The following is a 22,235-nucleotide window of genomic DNA, read 5'->3' as shown; positions in this document are numbered from 1 at the left end:
ATTTACTGATTGCAAAATTCTTGATAAACTCTAAGCTGACCTTTCTCACCTGTTTCACTGGTGCTCCAAATATGTGCTTTGGCCACCTCTGGTTATAAATATGTTATTGTTCCAAGTTCTTAGAACACCAAAAACAAATTTTCCTGACCATTGATTATGCCTTCAAAACTAAGCATTTTTGTAGTCTTTACCTGACACGTCCTTTAAAATGTGGTCTATACAGAATGATTTAATTTCTTCACCAAATACTGACTTCCTCAATCCTTGCAACTTTTCTACCATATAGGGTTGGCAGATAAAATATAGGATGCCTAGTTAAAATTGAATTGCAGATAAACAAATACCGTGTTAATATAAGCATGTGGCAAATAGTTGCTAAATCTGGCACCTACCACCTTGCACCTGAAAGTGGCCCTTACAAGTCTTTTGGACCATCACATGGAATGGCAGGACCATAATTGGACCAGACACACAACATAGAATCTGAAGGACCATCTGCCCCATTTACTCAGTGACTTTGGACACATTAAATATTTCAGAGCTAATTGGAGGTAAATCTTCTCTGTACATATTACATGCTCTCAGTGTCAATTCGGGTGCTGGCTATAGCAAGATAAAGCAATAGACCTGTAGAAAAGCAGTGCTTTTGGACTCTGAAAATACAGTTTTCAAGTTTTACTCTTTTCTAGAGGCATTTATTTTTCTCATCAAAAGCTTAAAGTGGAGGTCTAATGTGTACAGTATACAAAAGCAGAACTGCTGTGTTTGCGAGCAGAGACCCAACTTTGCAGATTCTTGGCTCCTCCTTCATTGAAGACCATGGCAGTCGCCAATGACCTTGATGGAAAATCTAGGGCCCCAGCTGACATAGCATGTAAACCACACTGTTAATCCACTAACTTGAGTGTAATGTTGCTAACAAGGGAAGACACTGAAGAGAAAAGAAGAGGTAAGAGATATATTGCAGGCATTCTGGCCTCTTTTGCCACATTCTCTGCTAAAAGCCAACGTAGTTCACTTCAGCCTGAATGCCATCGAAATAAAGGATTTTTTGTTTTGTTTTATTTTTGTTGTTTTTTCCTTCCTGTTTGGCAACATAAGGAATTCTCTTGGCCATTTAATGATTTACTATGTACAAATTCCCATGTCCAGATTTGGTGAAACAGCCCATCTGAATCTGTTCTAGGCAAAGAAATAGTATCTCTGGCTAGATATGACATCAGTGTAAAATATCTTAATATGATTGGCCAGGTATGCAAATTCCCTGAATGTATGTGACCTAAGGGTATATACTTTAAGAAAGAAGGCAACTAATGGACCACAGGGAGAAAGATTTTGTTTTGGCCAGGCTTCATTCAGGACAGTTTTTCAACCTCACTTAGCTAAAGGCAATGCTAAAAGCCACTTAACTCGAAGATCTGACTGTGTTTGTGTAAATGTTTTATTATTACCACTTTATCCAAGTCTAAGAAACGTGACTCTGAATTGTAAGTGAATGAAGCAACTCTTTACCCTTTACCACTAGTCAGGTCTCTGGAGTTATTAAACCAGCAAAAAGAAACAGTTTGTTCCAGCATTTAGACAGCAAGTGTGCTCACTAAATGAATCTCAACATAAATAAGGTTCTAAATCTATGCATTTATTAGGACTCTTTACCAGCGGTGACATTTCTTTGGCCTCTCTTGGAGTTTCTGCTTCGCTCTTTTAGTTGAGACAATCACACTAGGAGGAAATATGGCATTGGTATCTCTACTCTTCAGAACATCCCCTTCTTACAGAGTATAATTTGGCAAGTCTCAGAAACATTTCTATCAGAACAAATGCTTCTGAGACACATTTCAGATCACTTGCCTATGTATTTGGCCTGATTCTCTCTCTACAATATTATACCTACTCAAAAGGGATTGAGTAGGCACAAGCTGAGAAAATTTTGGGAAGGGACTACTTTACTGTGTCAAGTGTTTACTTGGCACTCTACCACATCTTCATGTTGGCTGTAGACACACTTCAGCCACAAAGTTAAAAAAGAGCAAATTTGCTCGTCTGGCCACCTTTCCAGGTCTCCTTATCTTAAACCCATCAAAGGTACATTTATTTTACTGAAAACTCAGTAAGTCAGTGTCAGAGCTTCTCTTCCCATTTTTACAAATGGAATCATACATCAACTTTCAATTATCAGCGATACCTGGTAGAAGAAAAAAAATCACAGATTAATTCTGCATCTTAATTTGGCCATTGATTTCAGCCTTCCCTTCTTCAGAACAATTCTCAGTGAGCAGCCAGATGATCTAGAAAGTGACTGAATTGAGTAATAATAGTATTAATATTAATAATATGACTACAGTTTTCAAAGTGTTTTCACATTCATCATCTCATTTAGTTTTCACAAACTCTCTGTGATGGGGATAGAAAGTGTGCTTTATTTCTCTTTAAATATGAGAAAACAGAGAATGAAAGTTCAGATCACTTGCCTATGTATTTGGCCTGATTCTCTCTCTACAGTATTTTACCTAGAGAATCCAAGATTTAGCAACCACAGTATCACTTTGTTATCTGTACATTTATATTTGGTGAGTTGACAATGAGCTAAAGAATTGAGGATATAAATACAGCAAACCTGGTTTTTAACAAAATGTTTTAACACTTCCACAGGGTTCCTTCCCAAGATCTAGTAGCTCAATTTTGTGAATTTGCTAAGCACTGTTTGAATTTACTAAGCCCACCTTTCTCTTCTATCTTTTTGTTCATGGTTGTTTTATTCTAATGAGTAGTCTATTCTATAGAACAATATAAGTCTTACATGGTTTATACATTTTATACTCTTAACAGGCCAAAATACAAGGTGTCATTTACAATGGAAAATGGAATAACAAAGCTTTGTTCAAATGAAAGTTTCCTATTGATCTTGTATATTGTCTTAACCTGTGCTGTTTTATAGTGTAGATTCAAACACATGATCTAGAAATTGAGAAGTTTTCAGAGAGTCAGATATCCTGCCTAAGGGCTTTTCACTTCTTCTTACCATGTATAAATACAAGAAGACATTTTGAGGCATGAAACACTGAGTCTAACACTCATTTATCCTCTTATCATCTCCCTTGTCTCTTCTGGCTCAAGAATCCACAAACCAGTATTCCATTCCTAGGTTTGGCGGAAGATGAGAAGCAGAGAAAAATGAAATGGAACTATCAGTCACACATTACTTGCCTTTATTGTATTTTCTTTCCTAAAACTTATTATTCTGGCTTGAGAAGGAAAAGAATAATAAAACGCTGTGAATCAATCTTTACTTGATTTCAAGATTTGCTTAGAGCCAAAATATTGGGTAGGGCTTAGTTGAAAAGCTATTCATTTTCCTTATGTTATCTACCAGTTCAAACCCTTTCATGTGGTCACTTTTCTATTATTTCATAATATACTTCCCCCCTTTCAACTAAAAATTAAATACTCTGGTTTAGAAACAATAAGTTTGGTTTTCACTTTTAAGAGCTAGATTGTAATTTGAAGTGTCAGGTAAACTGATATTGTCAAAAATGCTAGCAGCCAAACTTAGGAATTTATACCTCAGCCATTTCCAGCATATTAGAAATTCTAAGTGTCTTATATGTCACCTCTTATATGTTCTACTGAGAGACCACAGTCTTGGAAGGGGAAGCCTTCCTGTGTTCTTTTGACAGCTTCTCTTCCTGAATAAATTTTATTTGTCTTTCAAGATTCAGTTTAGGCAACAACTTCTCCTAGCCCTCCCTGACTTCCCAGTTGCCTTGTTATCCCCTTGTGGGTGTCTCGAAATCCTAGACACTTTTCTTGGTGCTATTTGCACATGAGTAAACCTGCTGGGTGGACCTCATTTTTGCCATTTTACACATAAAGAAGCCAAGGCTCAGTGAGGCACAAGAACCTGCCCAAGGTCATGGTTGATTCAGGATTTAATTGTGGTTTGAATTCAGAGCTCATCTGCAGACTGTGTGTGCTCAAGGACTGTACCTAGGAAGGCAAGTTGGTTTATACTACATGGACATGAAAATCGTATCAAGGTTATCGGTGAGTTTGGAAATGCTCACTAGGAGAATGTTCTAGACTAAAATGCTAAGCTATGTGCTACAGGACTCTGCGTAGAAAGCTAGTTCAGTGAGATACTTCATGAAAACAGAGACCCTTAATTGAATCAGTATCAAAAAGCCATATTATTCTTGGTGATTTTGCAGCTCACATTAGCCTAGTTAAGGCTTTAAGAAATCCTGCAAGAAAATAACTGTTTGAACTTTGTTTTATTCATTGACTCCCAAACTTATTTGGTCATAGATTATCCATATTATCCTTCCTGAAGAAAACTGTTCTACAAGGTAGAACCTGGGGGCCTTGAGGACCAATTTCCTCATCTGGAGCAGACTAGGAACAGTTCCTGTAAAAGAATCTTACTCCTCTAGGCTGAGGTGGAGAACATATCTGTCATATGACAAAAGGACTTTCCCACTGCTCCACACAGGATTACTTGTCAAGGCATTAAGATGTTCCTTATTTTTGAGACAGTCTCACTCTGTCGCCCAGGCTGGAGTGCAGTGGCAATCTCAGCTCACTGCAACCTCCACCTCCTGGGTTCAAGCTATTCTCCTGTCTCAACCTCCCAAGTAGCTGGGACTACAGGTGCGTACCTACATGCCCAGCTAGGTTTCATATTTTTAGTAGAGATGGGGTTTCACCATGTTGGGCAGGATGGTCTCAATCTCTTGATCTCATGATCCACCTGCCTTGGCTTCCCAAAGTGCTGTGATTACAGGCGTGAGCCACCATGCATGACCTATGATGTTTGTTTAATCAACTCCACGTGGTATCTGTACCTCAGATCTTTACCCAGGATGGCCTCCAGAAATTCTCTGCTTTCCTTTATGCTTACCAAATATCTTAATGTGAGATGCACTACTCAGAAGTCTCACGTGTAACACAGCTGAAAAACAACAGTCCCTGTGTCAGGAATAGGAGTGTGGATATCTACTCCCTATAGTCATTTTCCACCACCTCCCACATGCACCAGAATGATCACTTCCATGGGGTTTGATTTAAATGCAGTTCTTTAAATTTTGCAGTGGGTTCAGTCAAGATGAAAAGAGAGTTAGATTTTTTCCTGCAATATTTTACCTCTTCACAGACTTGCTTTTACCGTATTTTACCTGGATGTTAAGTCACTAGAATACTTAAGGACTTAAAAAAAGAATGGTCACATCGAAGTGAATATTTTAATTACTGTGTAGATGTTGGCAAGTCTCCCACCCATCATATAGTACAGTGTTTTCTCAACGAGAATCCATGGGACAATTTTCCCTCTCATCTCAATAACTGGAAAATCTCTCCTAACTTGGTTTTAGCATATAGCCTATTAATTTATAAATCTTTGTAACTGGTTACATTTCCCACTTTGCTTTGATCTCTAGAAAGTAAATTTGAGGCCAAAATTTTGTTTACTTTCCGCAACTTTACAATATCCTCATGGAAATTATGCCTTGCATATTAGTCTTAATCTATTCTAACTTTTCCTTATCCACATTTTTCCTTTACTAGAAGTCCTTCCATTATCTGTATTTACCCTATATTCACCCACACATATATGTATGCACATACATACACGTACACCTATGTGTACATATTTGCGAACTAATTTAAATCCTCTGTGGAATGGACTGGGACATAAAGAATTAAAGTTTGTGTGCATCTATCTCAGTGTCTAGCTTAGTGCCTTGTGATAGAAAGTGGTAGATAAACATTTCCAGATTAGTAAGTGGGGAGATAAAATTTATGTGAAACATCTTCTATGTCACATTCTCCGGTAGCTTTATTAATGCTAACCTTTCTATTACATCCATGCTGGAAAATGTTTCTGAAGCATTTACCTTATTATCACTTATCAAAGGAACTTCACCAAAGACCCTGCTGGTGTGTAACTGTGCGTCTCTGATGACAGCTGCCAGGGTGCAGAGCTGAGAAGAAGCTGGGGCTGACTCCAGGCCTGCTGGAAAAAGCAGGATTAGTTAATCTTGTCTCCATTTGATACAGGAGGCGAGAGTTGGGCACTGCCACCCACTCACCATTCCTACCTAACAGGAATGTTCTCAACAAAAGAACTATTTTAATTCATGACATAGAAAAGAAACCAGTTGTTCTCTTAAACAAAGTCGTATTCGGCCACTTAATAATTTCCAAATTTTCATTTGTTTCTGCAGTTATTCCTCCAATTGGTGTCAAAATCAATTAAGGAAAGAATCTGTAGCTTGGCATAGTTTTAATTCTGTTAGCACATTAATCTTCTATTGCCCTAAAGGTTTAGGATATCACTAAAACGGTTTTCCATTGATTCCCACATGTATTTTTCACACAAGCAAGATTCAAATATATGTAAGCATGTTTCCAAACATGCTGGTATAAAAACAGGGATTAAATTTTACTCACCACACTCCTAACTAAATTTCACAGATGTTTTATGTGAATTAAGGATTGTAAAGCACTTAGAACAAAAGAGCAAGTGCAGTGATTACCTTAAACTCGGTTTTAATGCCAGACAAGTTATTGCATCTGTTACCAAATGGAATTTCAAATTAACAAATCTCTACAACCTGTTCATACCATTAAATGGAACTCTGGTATTTAAATATCTAAATTGTAAAAATTTCAAGTCATAGGCATAAATTAATTTGTTTTGAAATCTAATACTTGTATGGAACTTCTACAATGGAAAGAAAGTCATTACATGTAAGACAAATTATTTTCCAGAATTCCAGCCTGCATAGTCTTTAACAAAATCATGTGACCTTTATGATTTTAATATTTTAGTTCAGTGCCCATAGAATAATCTGCCCACTGCTGTTTCACATTAAGTTACTCCATTATCACCAAGAATCCATATACAAAACCTTCTAAAATTCTAATCTTGGGGAAAAACATTAAAGCATAGCTAGGTAGTAATCATTTTCCAAGGAATGGATGTATTTCTGAAGTTGATAGCATTACTTTATCCAAATATAGCTCACGTAACTATATTTCCTGAAAGGTATAAAATAAAATGGATTGAGATGGAGTAGACTAATTAATGGATATGAACTGGCTTTTCACCCCAAGAGTTGTGGACAAGTTCACACTAGGAACTTAAATCAGGGTTTGCTGTTCTAAGTCCTATAATTTGGCAGAGTTGGCCCAGAAATGAACTTGCTGTGGATTTGATCCTCCCAGTCATAGCTGGGGCAGCACAGGGAAAGAAAATAAAAGCACGCACAGGCAGGCCCACACATCCAAACCACTGCAACTGTGAATTTTGTGAAAAAGATTGAAGGTTCCACTTAAAAAGTTCTACTTGAATATACTGGGTACCAATGAAAATCGCATAAACTAACATTATATTATAGTTCATCACTCTGCTCTTCATTTAGTTGAAGACTCAGAAGTAATCTATTTATTTAGACCTTCATTTAAGCCTACTGGATATTCAGCCTGTAAAACAAATAGAATCTGAGGCCTATAAGCATTATCAACATTTACCTGAGTTCCTCTGTAGCCTGATTAAAAATAAATTGCATCAAGAAATAATATTTTCCCAAAGAACATACCTTTTTTTAAAAATATATATCTTATTGCATTTACAAATAAACTCATTGCAAATACAAATAAATATACCTATGTGTGTTTGTATTAGTCTTATTTATAACTAGCCTATGGGACAGCTTTTCTGTGAGTCCCCACTTTCTGTCCTAAAAAATTCATGGACAGCAATCCCAATGGTGAGAGTCACCAGTCAAGCCAGGACAGAAGGTCCCAGAGGAACTCTCTGCCCACTGAGTACTGCAGGGCTTAGGGCCACGGGTCAACCAGCCAGTCAGGGCGCTGAGCTGGTTTGAATAAGAAAGCTGTGAATGACAGAGGGGTGGATGGATTTCAGGGAAGACTTCTGTCACAGTGGCCATGCTAGCATGATGAAGCACTACTCTGGGCCTTGGAGAATAAGATTGCTGTTAGTGAATATTTGTACACTTGGCAGTAAGAATATTATTTTACTGTTAATGCAATTTTCTCAATACTTGGTGGCTGAAATATACAGCACAACCTTTTCTTAAAGGTCACATAACCAAAAAAAAAAAAAAAAGTGGGAGGGGGAAATAATCCTATTTTCTAAAAACAAAATATTCTTTTGTTAAAAGGAAAAGAAAAACGCTGTATGAGGTTCATGCCAGATCTGAAGTTTTTTAGCTGAAACATGTATTTGTCTGTAGTCCATGCAAAATTTGTTATGCATTTTTAAGTTCTAAATGCAGAATCTCTTTGAATAGTTGTTAGAGGCCTCGACCTGAAACATGCATGTCTACTCGTAACAAGTCTAATTAGAATACATTATAGCAGCCTCCTAGTGGATTTCGCTTAAATAATCTCTGTCTTATCTCTGCATTTCTGGTTTTAGGACATTTGAAAGTATGTTCCTTAAAGTAACAAATAAGTTGATACTAAGATATTTACATGTCTTTTTAATAAAATTATAATCATTGTCCATAGGGAATACTATTTAACTCTCCCTAGCAATAACTTTTGGGCTTTGCTTAGGTTTGTAGCTAATGATTGATTTAGGAAGGGTGAAATGAAAATTATTATGTGATTTTATAAGTATGAAATTTTGTGAAAAATTCAAATTGTGCACACAGAGCTATGGAATTTGGCAAGTAAGTTACAGTGCAGCATTATATTGTAACTGTCAGATAACTATGCATTCTGTTTCTGATCTGTAAAGGAGCCAAAATAAATAGAGTTTACAAGCTTTTCTATTACCTATCTTAGCACCTCCCAACCCACTATGTTTTCTCCCCTAAGCTTCAGTGGGATGTAAGCCATCCTTGTGTTCTTCAAATTAAGACAGAGAATCAAAAGTCATAAAGATGCTATGGATTTATAAAGATCAATCATGTGTGTTCTTTTTCCTTTAACACATTGTTAAAAAGACTTTCTGCATCAAAGTCTATGATAAGTTTATTCTGATGAGAAAATTAGAAAGTTGGACATATTTATACTAGTTGTAGGGAACGTGCATGTAGTTAAATAGGTCATTTCCAATTTTAACAATTCCACTCCCAATTTCATTCAGCATCTTTGACACAGAAACCCAGTTTAACTCCTCCTGGGAGGGGTAAAGCCCTGGAGCAGCAATTCCCCCAGTGGGGCTGGTGCATCCCTGGGATAGCTCCTTTACTTAAGGAGACTTTCTCCAACGTGCCTGCTGCTCCCGGCAGATGTGCTAGTGAGACACCAGGGAAGGAAAAATTATTTAAAACATAAAAGGAAATTCACAAAATGTATTAACTGCTATGGCTGAAGGAGACCAAGGAAACATTAGCTGTTAAAAAAAATAAATAAATAAGGGCCCCAGATTTGAGCTCATGTATGTTCATTCATCTGTAAAAACATTTAATGTGATACCCATACCTTTATTTCCTTTCTGATTTTATATGGCGTGTTTAAGCTCCGGGATTTCTTTGTAGAACAATTAGTTTACAATTGGCAAAGATGCCAATGACTAGTTTCTTCTCATTGGAGAAAGTTAATTAATTTCTTCCTCGTTGTCTTCTGCTAATGGAGGCAAAGATTGCATTCAATTCTGTTTTTGCTGTGTTTATCAAAAGCCAGAGAAGCCAAAACCTCTTGCCAAGTTCCTTCAAGTTGCAATCTGGAATCACCTTTAACTGCCCACGTAATTTGTTAAGACTATACACAGAAGAAATAATTTATGTAGTAAAAGCCTTGCAAGGAATAACAATGGTTACTGATACAGAGGCGGATGGCAGAGTAAATTGGGTCATTGACCTTGAACCTCTAAAGGCCCGAGGTTAGATCTGGATTAAATCATGAGTGAAATGATCACAGAGGTTTTGCTTCAAAAATTAGCACTCAGGTTGATTCACTTTGACAGGGAAAGGCGAAGGTGCCAGTGACTAAATTAAGTAGAATTAGATTGTTATGCCTAAGTGGGGCATCTGTTGAGGATGAAGCTTTATTCTCACATATCTTAACCTACCAAATACCCAAGTTGGATTTTTTAATAATACATAGTATAAAAATAGTTTTGAGATGACATTAAGGATATCAAGATAGCATAAGAGGCTAAAAATGTACAATGGCTGCACTAATTTGGCAAAAATAGCTTAGAAATTAATTACAGTTGAGTGCTGGTCCTTGGAACAGAAAGTACTCTGTTAAAGTTTATATTCAGTTTTCCCCTTTATCAAGTCTGTCCCCAATATTTGGGAAAATATCTCCAATCATCTGCTGAAGACTGTGATTTTGTGGAACCTAAAACCTCAAAAGGAAGACCTATTTTAAAAAAGAAGTAAACCTATATCTCTTAAGAGGTACCATATTTAATTAATGTTTTGAAAGTTCCAGAAACTATGTAAAATATTTTATTATTATAATTATTTCAATTGCTTTCCAAAGTATAGCACAGGAAAATTTCAAGTGATTTAAAAACAGAACAATAATGTCTGAAAATCTGTAATCATAAAGTCACTCCCTTTTTAATTATTTCACTTCAAGAAAATTACATTTGAATAAGTATCACATTCACTTAATCTAATCATTGGATTTAGATTTCAAAAGCTAATGCAGTAAAAATTGCCCTTTTACTCTAGTGTTCAATTCATTCCTTTCTCATCCTATAAATTTTTTGTGAATCTTCTAGAGATCTTTTTACTCAGATGCAATAAGCAAATTTATATGTATATATTTGTACAGTGTGTGTGCGTGTATGTGTATATATAGGATACATTGTTTTGCTTTAATAATGCATATTTAAAATTATTTCATATCAGTAATAAAGAGGTTTATTGTGCTCTTAATTTGACACATAATAGTTTAGCTAGTTTTCTTTCAATCCTCAGTTGCATAAAGGGAAAAGTATCAGTTTGGTGTCAGTATTTCTGAAGTGACTTTTTAACATGTCACAATCTGTCTTTCTTTTATACAAAAAAAGAAAGAAAAATAAAAAGAAAAGAAAAATAGATGGCTGGGATGTGCATAATCTTAAGAAAATTAAGGCAAAGCTTTGCCATAGTGAGATAAATAGGAGCCATGAAATTCAGTAACATAAAATGTGGGGGTATGTTATGGGGAGGATGTTGAAGAGACCTGGGTCAGCATGCAGAGTGACTCAGCCAGGAAGTCTCAGAGTGTCACCATGGGATTCCCGTCCACCGAGGTTCCATATGCACTTTGGTACCACCTGATCGCACGTGTCTACTCTGGCTTCATTATCAGTGAGGGTCCTCCATCCTTCAGATGGCTGGAGTTTCCAGGACAGTGGCCATGATTCTAGGACCCTCCCACTTAATTGTTACCCATGTTGTTCACCTGATCCAGAAAGATTCAGTCAGAAGACTCCTAGAAAAGCTGTTGTCTGTGTCTTAGCTTCCCAAGACCAAATTGTCTTCCCTGCCTTGCACTTGGCCCCATATTTCACTATCCCCATCTTTGAGATAAGAATTCCTCGAATTGCATAGGTCCACCATGAACATCAGCCCTGCAGAGAACTATATTCTCCATGCAAATTGATTGGGCATGCTCTGTGGATCAAATATTCTGGCATAACGATCTGTATTATTATTCTTTAGGTCTGTCTATGGGACAGCTTGAATGAGGACTATAAGACATGATGTGGTGGGATTTATAGATGAGAAGCTACTAGATTCAGGGTACCCAGACTCCCAGTGCCATTGCCTTTTAATCCCCATATTTTTTAATGTTGTTAGTTGTCTTTCCTCAACCAGATGAGGAGCTTAATGTCATTATATCTTCTATTTCTTCTGTAACCATATCCCAATGAACTTGACCTAAATATAATTTAAAGATGTTTGTCTAATGCTTCACACATAGTTGGTGCCAAATAAATGTGTGCTTCCTGTGTAGTTTTCTGCCTTCCTTGCAAAGCATAGTTTCTGAAGCTAAAATCTTTCTTACTAAACAATCTTTTGTTGGCAGGCACCAGTGCCTGACACATAACAAGCACTCAATATGTATTTGTGGAAACTAATGATTTGAGAGTAAATCCAGAGTTTACTGGTCTTTACTAAAACTCTGAATTTCAGACTCTTACTCTATGAAAGCGGTATTATAAGTACTTACTTTGGAAATGGAGAAGAGAGAAGGGAAAGGGGAGGGGAAGGAGAAGGAAAGAAGAAATTCTCTTACAGTAACTGATGTATATAGTAGGTGCTTAACTAAATGGGATTCACATTTTCACAACATACCCTTTATGTGTTAAGGTGTCTCCCTTTTTTCTCTACTCTTATTCGTAAGTATGAATGATTATCCTAAGAAAGCCCCATGGGCTCATGGAGTCCTGCGGTTAACTAAATTCAGCATTTAGTAAGCTCAAATATGTTCCTAGGTAGCAACAGGACAGTCAACCAAAAACCCCAAGCTCAGGGGAAACTACATTTTTAATAGTACCCATGAACCCCATTGATAGCTTCACGACTACTCAAGGGATCCCGAAATCTGGCATAACATTTTGGTTTGTAATACTCAACAACACTGAAACTCATAATCACCAACAGTAGAACATCTGCTTGCCTAGTCTGTCTTCTATAAATCAGAATTTTAAAACTGTTATTATCAACATTGATTACAAATGAAGATACAGGAAAGTCAGGAGATAGGAAAGTTGATTCTCTGGGTCACAGTGGGTGGACTAAGATTTTCTGTTATCCAAAGTGAACAAAAGTTACCCCTATCCTCAGCTTTTTATTTTGGAAATGTTCAAGTCTATGAAAGCCATAAAAGATTAGTACAATGAACACCTAAATACCCAGCAGCTGGATTCATCGATGATTAATATTTTGCTGAATCATGTGAAAGTAAGCTACAGATATCAAGTTCTGTACATCTGAACACTTCATGGAGCATCTCTCCAAGTGCAAGGGAATTCACTACATCAAGTGGTTATCCCACCCAAGAAAGTTAACATTGATTGAAAATGCCTTCCAGCTGCATTTTTAAACCACATTCGTGTGTGCTTGCCCTGGGGGATTTTACTCTTGGAGAATTCTGCTCTTTGACTCTGATGATAGGTGCTCAGAATCCCACCCCTTAATAGAAACAGAAGGGCAGGGAATTCAGTGGAAAGAACAGAGTCTTTGAAGGTGCATAACTTTGATTTGAATCCTAGCTTTGCCATATGGTATCCATGAACTTGACCCAACTTAACCACAACTAACCTCCCTTTCCCATAATAAAAGACAGGGATAAGAACACCTATGTCACTTGACTGCTACGAGATTATATGAGACAAGGGATTACATGATCCTCAATAAATATTGGTTATTTTCTTATGTGGTCCATACCAACAACAACAACAAAATGACCACACGTTGGAATTTTCATTAGAAAAGATACCAAAAATAAAAAGACAAAGGCAAAAAAACAGAAAAAAACAAACAACAACAACAATAAAGCAAATTCTTCCTGAAGTTTCAGATGGATCACAGGAAAGAGGTCGAATGAGAGAGAATATTTGGGACTTCTCCATTGACTTTCTCCACCTTGTTTGAAGCAAAATGACAGCAATTGTGCCAGATCTCCAACTGGAGATTGTGTCAGGATTTTAGGAATAACAATATATATTATTATTTATTTTCCTTAAGAAGTTATCTAAATTTTTTAAATTTTTATTTTAAGTTCAGGGGTACATGTGCAGGTTTGTTATGTAGGCAAAATCACGTCATGGGGGTATGTTGTACAGATTATTTTCTCATCCAGGTACCAAGTCTAGTACCCAACAGTTATTTTTTCTGATCCTCTCTCTCCTCCACCTTCCACCCTCCAATAGGCCTCAGTGTCTGTTGTTCCCCTCTTTGTATCCATGAGTTGTCTACTTGTAGGTCCCGCTTATAAATGAAAACATATGGTATTTAGTTTTCTGTTCCTGCATTAGTTTTCTTTAAGGGTGATGGTTTCCAGCTCCACCATGTCCCTGCAGAGGACATGATCTCATTCTTTTTTATGGCTGCATAGTATTCCATGGTGTATATGTACCACATTTTCTTTATCTAGTCTACCATTGATGGGTGTTTAGGTTGATTCCATATCTTTGCTATTTTGAATAGTGCCACAATGAACATATGTGTGCATCTAAATTTAATAAAACATTAATAATGTAAATGATGGTGGTAGAAATTAGCAGGAAAACCTACCTTCTGCTTGTTCTATTTCAATCTGAATCTTCCCAGACAACAGAATCAGCTCCAGCTTAGGTGAAGTGTTTTATTGATGTCTCTAAAAATCCCAGTCTGTTAAAAAGTATCAGGCCTGCATTCCGAGGGGAGTGAAAAGGAAAAGGACATCAGTAAAAGGGTTCACATTTTCTAACACATTTTAGGGACCAGTCACTATCTAAACATTCCATACACATTTTAAGTTAATCCTAATTAGACAACCTGAACACAAACATACCACAAATAAGCAAAGTGAAGCTGGGAACAAAGTATTTCTTCTAGAATGGCTTAAAAAAACAATATTGCGAATTCATCTTTAAGCTTTTTGAGAAGACTGAGTTACCCATTCCTTCTTCCTCTGTTTAAATACATTACTCTCATCAGAGAAATTATAAGACATCATGTTTTATATTGGGCACAAGAAGTAACTGAAACCAATGGTAATGTCTAATGTTTTAATTAAGCCCTCAATTAAGAATTTTAAAAGTTCTAAACTTAGATCTTTCTGTGGCTGGGTACCTGAACTTGGGCAATCTTTTCCCACATAACAGGGACCCTATTCTTGTAAATAAAAATGTATCTTGAATAAGGAACTGAAGTAGTAGCATAGTTTTAGTAGATAATAGCTGATACGGACTTTTTAAAATCCTCTTAAGGATCACCAGAAAATTAAATATTTTTGAAAGTCAAAACAATGTTGCTGTGACTTTCAATGAGTTTCCATTTCCATGCTGCCTCCAAACTTCCTGATTCCAGCTGGGATTGTGATCAAAAACGCAAAAACATATGTAGAGAAGTTATTCTTCTGGAACATCTGACCGGAAGCAGGAAATGCAGGATATCTCACGGGACTGCCTGTTATCAAAATATACCCAGTCTAGGACTGCAAAGACAAGAGAAGTTTGTTTGTTCAACACCCAGATAAAGAGAATTATAGAACATTCTGGTATAGACGCAGCACTAGGAAATGATATGGGACAGAAATGCCTCTTGTAAATTCTAGTCCCTGACCCAGGCTGTATCATTATGTGACCTTGCAAAGTCCCCCTTTACCTCTGCCTGCCTCATTAAACACATCTACACAACAAATTTTTACAATAATAACTTTAAAGCACATCTCCCTTAACAAATCTTGTAAATGGGAAAATCCTATTATTATCCACAGATAAAATGGAGATTTATACTCATAGTAACTGCTAACGGTTACCATACACTCCATCCCAATGTTCAAAAAGAAAACTGACTTTGCTCTTTGAATTTAAAATTATACATTTCGTTTTTCCTGTAAGTCTTCAAAATATTTACTTGAGCTTTTCTAATAAAATCAAATTTCATGAAAACATGTATTTTAATTACATAGTGATTAAATTTTTAAAAAATTAGAATAAATTGAAGGAAAATATTCTTCAAGAGTTCTAGCTAGGTATTCTAAACCCATCCATCATAAAATCATTGGCACACAGCAGGCAACTGGAAAAAGGATACCTTTTAACCTCAACTGGCATAAACGTGTATATTTATTTTTAAGAAGTGAAATATAAACAGACATATTGAGAGCCAAGTGTTTTATGAATTAAAAAAAAAGATATCATATACACACACATAGACACACACACACACACACTCACTCACTCACAAACACACACAAAACTTTCCCCAGTGGGCCACCGAGGATATGTGGATGTGAACTCTATTTACTGTTATTATTAAGGAAATAGTGGCTTTTTAACAAGTTACTCATGCCTGGAAAAAATCCCAGTTTTGCAAGTTATCCAAGATTCTTTGCCAACTGTCCGTGGGAATCATTGGGATGGGAAAAGTTCAAATTTGTTTTAAAAGAATTTGCTTAATGGAAAATTTGAAAAAAAAAAGTAGAAGAAAACCAGTAACCCACTGTGCTAATCTTTTGGTTAAATAGGAATAAAATATAGTCTAGTTGCTTTATTTTCCTTAGGTATTATTTTAGGAAAAGGAAAAAAAAATCAAAAATTTTCCATTTTTATGTTATCCCATAAAGTCACATTTAGGATTTTATTTCAGTTATCCAAGGGTTTGATGACTTGCTGGCTTTGATTAGCCTAAGATTATACGAAAAGGGGCTTGGGGACTTTGGTCAGTGGCATTAAATCAGATGACTTGTCATGGCTTATCTTCTGTCATTTTCTTTAAGATATTTTTGTTTTATTTCTGTTCCAAACAGCAAAGTCTAGTTACATTATTTCTGTCAATTTCAAAACTACTAAAGACTAAAAAAGCCAGCATTAAAAGTTATGTCATTTACAGTTAGAAAATAGGAATAACTGTGTCTTTTCTGGAACCTAAGGGGTGTCCACCAGTGTTCCCAGTTCTTTTATATATTAACACCTTCCAAGTCTCCTTACAACCTTATTGTTTTACTCTCCTTTCACAGGTGTGGAAACTGAGGCTCAGGGAGGTTAAGTAACTTCCCCCATGCCACACAAACAGTAAATGGCAAAGCTAGGGCAGAAACCAAAGTGGTCAGGTTCCAGAGTGCTTCCTTTAACCTCGTAAATTATACCACTCCCGATAAAATATATTCTACAATTTTTTAACTAAGAGATTTTATTAGAATATATATCACAAATTAATGTGATTTTAATTTGATATCACAACCCCCCCCCCCTTTTTTTTTTTGAGATAGAGTTTCTCTCTGTTGCCTAGGCTGGAATGCAATGATGCAATCTCAGCTCACTGCAACCTCCACTTCCCATGTTCAAGTGATCCTCCTGCCTCGGCCTCCCAAGTAGCTGGGATTACAGGCACCTGCCACCACACCCAGCTAGTTTTTTAGTAAAGTTGGGGTTTCACCATGTTGGCCAGGCTGGTCTTGAACTCCTGACCTCAGATGATCTGCCCACCTCAGCCTCCCAAAGTGCTAGGATTACAGGTGTCAGCCACTGCACCCGGCTACACCCATTTTTTAAAGAATTAGAAATGATAAAATGGAAGCTTTGCTTTTCCATTGATGATACAATAGATGTGAAATAGATTCTCTTGCAGCCATCCATGCAATGGGTATGCCTGTTCTAGTTTTATTCTGCAAAAGGACCCTTGGGCAGGAGCATCAAATGTAACCAGGCTCATATCTAGGGACAGTTCTCAACTAAGTAAACAAACACACCCTTCTTTCTCCCAAAAATAAATCCATAGTTTCCTATCCAGAAAAGCAAAATGAGAAAAGGAAAAAATCTACATATTTTCTATTTCAAAAATATTGTTAAGAAAGGTGGCTCTCCTGGGTAGACATTTGATTAAAAGTTTTTCACTCTCTTAATATTTATATTTTTCAAAAAAAAGGTTGAGCATATTCTAGAGATTCTGCCCGTTATTTATTTTTAGCATTCATACTCTTAGAAAGAAATAGTGCTACAGGTTCTTTTTTTTCTGTGCATTTATATTCTTTGATTTTTTTTTCAGAATTTAATATCTAGGTGATTGCTTTTACTTGTCACGATTGGGAAACACTGCCAGTCTAGATCTAAATATTTTCACATTCAATAATAACAACAAAATTGTACTCTGCTAAGCTCTGCTGATTTATAGAGCTTCAAAAAATGGGTTTCAGATGTGATTTTGCCAAGTTGTAAACCAAGAAGTCTTAATTTAAATTTTTCCTGACAGGAAGCTAATTCTTCATCTGACATAAAGTATTTTAGTATTTTCACACACATAAAATAAGGTTTATAAATTGCTTTCAAGCTGGTATTATTCGCACTATGGCTTTTTTAATACCTTGATATGCAACATAAGTGTATAATATTTTCACTGGGTAGAGTCCCATTGGAATGACTAGGACAAGCTTTATGCTGCTGATTCTTGTTATAATTTTTATAGTAAAAATACTAGTCAGCGTTATTTTATATTATTTGGTTGAAATTTACATACACTTGAGAGTTGAGATTGCAGCTTAAGTTATAAAAGAAAGCTCACATTTCTAAGTAACATCCATGAACTTCTCTAAGAACCATACTATTAATGGAAGTAATAAGCATGTACGTATATTTTTAAAAATTAAAATTAACAATATTATCTTCACAAGTCACAGAAGAATGCCATGTATGCCATAATTATTTTGCATATTCCTGTTAAAATATGCATAATAAAGGTGCCATTTCAAATTCAATTTTGAAAAATTGAATTATTCACCAAATCCTGCTTTATTGGCCATCATTGGGCAAAAAATAAAGTTAGAGTCCTTCTTTAAATAATTAACCAAAATAAATTCCAGATACATTAAAATTTAACTAAAAAGAAGAAATAAATGGTTATTTTCACTCAATGAACATGTCACTTAGCACATAGTAAGCTTTCAATAAATGCTAGTCATAATTATTGCAAGAATAAATTCTTTCTAAGCAGGAAACCAAAGGGAAAAATGGTTGATAGATTTCACTACACTAGCAAAACAAGTTTTGAATTAAAAGATCACTATAAGAAAATGTAAGGCAAATAAAAACCTGGGTATAATGTTCATATTTGACTAACCAAAAGATAATATGCTTTATAAATAAAATGGTCTCACAATTCAATAAGAAAATGACCAGCACTTTACTAGAAAATTGGTCAGTACATTTATGAATATAGATAAAATTTTGTAAGTCAAGAAAAGTAAACAAACTAATTTGTTACAATGTCTACTTTTTCAGATTGGCGTTAATTAGTGTATGACAGTGAGATTTTATGTGTGGTCATACAAAGTGATTCAAGCTTTTCAGAGTACAACATGCTTTAACCTAGAAATCTCACTTTTAGGAATGTATCCTATAGAAAAGAAATGGAGGTTATTCACTAAAACATAGGTCCAAGAATAATTATTGCAATAGTATGTAAAACAGCAAAAGTTTGAAAACAATTAAGTTTGCAGAAATATTAGATTAATGCAGAAAAACAGAAAACATACAATGAAATATTATCTGAAGAAAAATAATATCTAGAAGTATATTAAGTAGTATAAAAATTTATTCACATAATAATGTAAAGTGAAAGATATAGCTGCAAAACAATGCAAACATGATTTTATGTGTAGGTGTATAGGTGTGTATATGAGAATATAATCCCTCCCCTCACCACACACAAATATATATGAGAAACAAAGTAGAATGGCTGAATGCTCTTCCTCTTTTTTCATCTTTGTTCTTCCATGTTTCTGCATTTTCAGTTTTTCCTCGATTGTATATTGCCTTTGAGATTTTAAAGTAAGATCTTAAGGCTATTGCTTTATTAACTCAGAGCTTAAAACACCACTATTTTGTAGAGATGAGTACTTGAATACTGTGAAACCTGAATAGGTATGAAATGTTTTAATTATATTTTTTATTAAAATTCAAAAGAATAGTGGGACCCACATTGATTCCTACACAGATATTTAGTGCCTTATGATAAGAATCTTATAAAAGCTTTATATTACATGAACTAACAATTTAAGACACATGAAGATGGAAATCCAGGAGTCCACCCTTAGTCCTCGTTTCTCAGCTCTTAGAAATTAGAAGCCAATGATATTTTTAATGTTGAAAGCGACATGTTTATGGAAACCCAGGGTAACCATTAAGTTATCAACTACTACTTATTTTGTGTTTTCCTTAGAGAGTCACAGTATTATTTTAACCAAAGTTAGTTGGTTTTTGTTTTTGTTTTTAGTATTTTTTTCTTGGTCTTACTTTGTTGGTGTGGAAAGTAATTTAAACTTTATGGCCCATTTGAAACAAGATTATTTATATCTGTGTGGCAATGTCTGCATGTGCATGTAATTTATACACCACTGCTATTGCTTCTCAAATTCCTCCTACTTGGTTGAATTATTTCCATTGTAAGCTTGTTATTTTTCACTTTAGCTAGTTAGAAATTAGAAAGTCTGAAGAAAATTTCCTTTACTAAGGATGCACAATTTTTGTGTGTGTGTGTACTTGTTTTCTGCTTGACTTTTCTCTTTTTGTTTAGTGTTTGAAACTTGGCTTTTAGGTGAGAACTGAAAGCTCCAGCGTGCATATCATGATGTTAAAGATGGCTTTAAATCTTCTACTTAAACATTAGTTTAGAAAATTATGCTGAGAATGTTATGATGGAGAATATACCAGCAAAATATTCCTCTGGAAAATTATATATTTAATCAACAAGGCAGCAGAATATTTGTAATTCAAATTGGGGCTTTATATCTTTAGTACAAATTAGAAGTCCTTCGTATTAATTTTAATTTCAGAACTTTGAGTTCTATGGTTCTAACTTATCATACTACAGCACAGGGACATTTTCCCTCAGGAATTAAAATGTCATGCTTAAGTAGAGTCATATTTCCAAATATAAGACCATTAAAGATACTCTGATACTATATTTGAGAAAAGAGAAGTCTGTGATGAAATGTTCACTATGGTCACTGCAGTTTGCCTTGATGCTTCCTGACAAAATTGTTTGTCATTTCCTTTGAGCTGGTATGTGTAATCATGAGCCATTTTTTAAATGTTTTCTATTTTCGGTGTCTCTCATCATACAACAGATTTGTCTGAAAAGAAATTTAACTGAGCCTTTAGGGATGCGTAGCATGACCTAAAATCCTTTTTACCCTTTCTTCCTCCCTACATCCTAAATTTATCAAACCAAATGTCCCCAAATGGTGGCCTCAATATAGGAAACATAAATATTGATCAGGGTAGGCCTTTATTTCTTTAATTTTATGTCTCCAAATGGTGGCCTCTATATAGGAAACATGAGTATTGGTCAGGGTAGGCCTTTATTTATTTAATTTTTACATTCCTAACTTTTCCATAGTTAGAAAATTTCATGACGCTCTGTTTCTCCATGCCCCTCTCTGATCAGGACTGAGATTCCAGTTTCACTGAATAATAACCTTTCCATTACAAGCGCCCTCTACCCTTTTTTGTTGATGAAAGATAAGCAAAGAAAAACGGTTAATGGTTCAAAAGGAAAATTGAGATAAATTCCAATATTCAAAGAAATATGAAGGTAACAACTAAAAAGAATAAATGGCTTATTCTCCCGCATCCCCCACTAAATCTTGAAGAAAATGGGATTATTCGAAGGTCTAGTGATCTCCATCTGAAGTCATCTCTCCTCTCATTAGAAAGAACATGAGTCTCAGTGCACTGTACAGAAGAACAGCCAAGAGTAGGATCCATAATTGGGGTATTGGTAAAAACATTCATTCTGCAGAAATGCAAAAGGGCCCCACCGTGTGGTTTTAAGTCAAACGTATTATGGAAGAAATCTCTTTTGTTCTTCTAAGTGGCACCTGATCCAGATAAGAGATCTAAACAAGTTCATTGAGAGTGGCATTAATAATCGTCCTTCATTTTTCTATAAACTTAAATAAAACTTGTAGCTTTATGTGTTTTGTTCCTATTGACAATTGAATCAGGCTAAACTTCTAAAGAAAAGATGAAGAACAAAAATAGGATGCAGAATCTAAAAAGTGAACATTTATCTTTTTGCTGAAGAGAAGTTGTTGCTGCTTCCAAGTTCTTGGGAGTGCATTTTATATAAGCATTCATGGTTTAGGGTTGTCATCTTGTACTTCAAATGAGAAAATTTCTTCCTAAATCTGATTCAGCCCCTCAATTGCTTTCATCATTATTATTTTCTAAACAGCTGAACACTTGACTTCTCCTCCTCCCTGTTGCTTAGAACTATACAATAACATTTCATAGGATAAATTAATAAATAAAACCATACAGTATTCTGTTTTCCAGAATAAGATATAGCAGTATTTAGAGAGAGAGAAGGTTCCCAAAATAAACTCAACAGGGGAGAAAAAAAAGCTATCATTTTACAAATGCATTTGCAAGGCATTACGATTAATATTGACATAATGCCTCTATATATCTACTTGGTACCTGTTGAATTGTTGTACTTACCCATTAGCACTCCATTTAATACCAGAAGGCAGTTAATAAATTCTTCCTTCCTGTGCAGGAAATTGACTAAAAGACACAAAATTAGCTTTTAAATTTTAAAGAATTAAGATCT

The 22,235-nt window shown here is 35.4% G+C and overlaps 1 long non-coding RNA gene across 1 annotated transcript; it reads right to left on the bottom strand.

Moving 5' to 3' along the window:
* Positions 1-5,926: 5,926 nt before the first annotated feature.
* LOC105707622 (uncharacterized) lies at positions 5,927-22,190 on the bottom strand. Its single transcript, XR_001105118.2, has 3 exons — positions 22,124-22,190; positions 14,214-14,328; positions 5,927-6,004 (listed from the first exon to the last, which is right to left on the bottom strand). It is a non-coding gene; the product is annotated as an uncharacterized LOC105707622 (long non-coding RNA).
* Between the last annotated feature and the right edge of the window lie 45 nt (positions 22,191-22,235).

Source organism: Aotus nancymaae, unplaced genomic scaffold, assembly GCF_030222135.1.
Source record: "Aotus nancymaae isolate 86718 unplaced genomic scaffold, 86718_ANA_hifiasm-v0.15.2.pri h1tg000014l, whole genome shotgun sequence".
Classification (NCBI taxonomy): Eukaryota; Metazoa; Chordata; class Mammalia; order Primates; family Aotidae; genus Aotus; species Aotus nancymaae.
Note: the sequence above shows the minus strand (reverse complement) of the source record. Positions and strands in the feature narration are given on the sequence as shown.